This window comes from Scylla paramamosain, unplaced genomic scaffold (assembly GCF_035594125.1).
Source record: "Scylla paramamosain isolate STU-SP2022 unplaced genomic scaffold, ASM3559412v1 Contig22, whole genome shotgun sequence".
In the NCBI taxonomy this organism is placed as follows: Eukaryota; Metazoa; Arthropoda; class Malacostraca; order Decapoda; family Portunidae; genus Scylla; species Scylla paramamosain.
The window spans coordinates 381,146-382,500 of NW_026973687.1; positions in this window are offsets into that span (position 1 = coordinate 381,146).

A 1,355-nucleotide genomic window follows, 5' to 3' on the forward strand; every position below is an offset into this window, starting at 1 on the left:
TTCGTCTCATCAGTTTCTCTCTTCTAACTGAGTGTCTTCAGCTTCTTTCTCACTGTTGAAGTGTTGCATCTCTAGCTATTTCATATCGCTATTTTCATGCTAATTATTCTTCTGATCTCGATAACTGCATGCCTCTCTTCCTCCTGCGGCCTCGCTGCACAAGACTTTCTTCTTTCTTTTATCCCTATTCTGTCCTCTCTAATGCAAGAGTTAACCAGTTTTCTCAGTCATTCATCCCTTTCTCTGAGAAACTCTGGAACTCCCTGCCTGCTTCTGTATTTCTACCTTCCTATGACATGAACTCCTTCGAGAGGGAGGTTTCAAGACACTGATGCTTCAATTTTTTGACTGCTGCCTTGCACTTTATTCAGAAACCGGCATCTAAGTGATCCTTTTTTTTTTTTTTTTTGTCATTGGCCGGAGTCCTTCCTATACACACCCCCCAAAAAAAATCATTGTACATTTTTTTTGTCTACTTCAATATACAAAAAAAAAAAAAGTTATATATCTTTTTTCTTTTTTCTCTCATCTTTTCTGGATTATAAATACAAACACATGCTTAAAAGAATTATTTTTCAATATTTATATATTTTTTATCAGTTTATCTGAAGCTTTTCTTCTTTTCTTTCTTTTTTTTATTAATAACGTCTTTTTTTCCCCCTTGTGTGTGTGTGTGTGTGTGTGTGTGTGTGTGTGTGTTTTCAAGATAATACCCACAAAGTTAACATTTAGTCTCCCTGTTTAAATGATTGATTTACAGATTTTTTTTTTTCAATTGTTATTTTTGTGGTATTTTTTGTTTTATTGATTTTCTGCGTAATTTTCTCTTCTGATCTTTTTCGTTTTTGTTTTATTTATTCATTTATTTATTCATTTATTTTTCATTATTATGAGAAAAGTTCAATGAACGTATGAAAGTTCTTTTCACAGTCATAGTGGAATATCATTCAGTGTTTATGCTTCTTTAACTCTTATTCTTTATGTCCTTTTTATTCCTTATTTTCTTGATTATACTGACAAGCTTATTCTAATATATATATATATATATATATATATATATATATATATATATATATATATATATATATATATATATATATATATATATATATATATATATATATATATATATATATATATATATATATATATATATATATATATATATATATATATATATATATATATATATATATATATATATATATATATATATATATATATATATATATATATATATATATATATATACATATAAATAATGACATAAGATGCTTTCTTTAGATAGCCTTGACCAGACTGGTATCCAAAAGAGATATGGATGGTAATGGTTGGGTGAGGCCATAGTCTTGCAA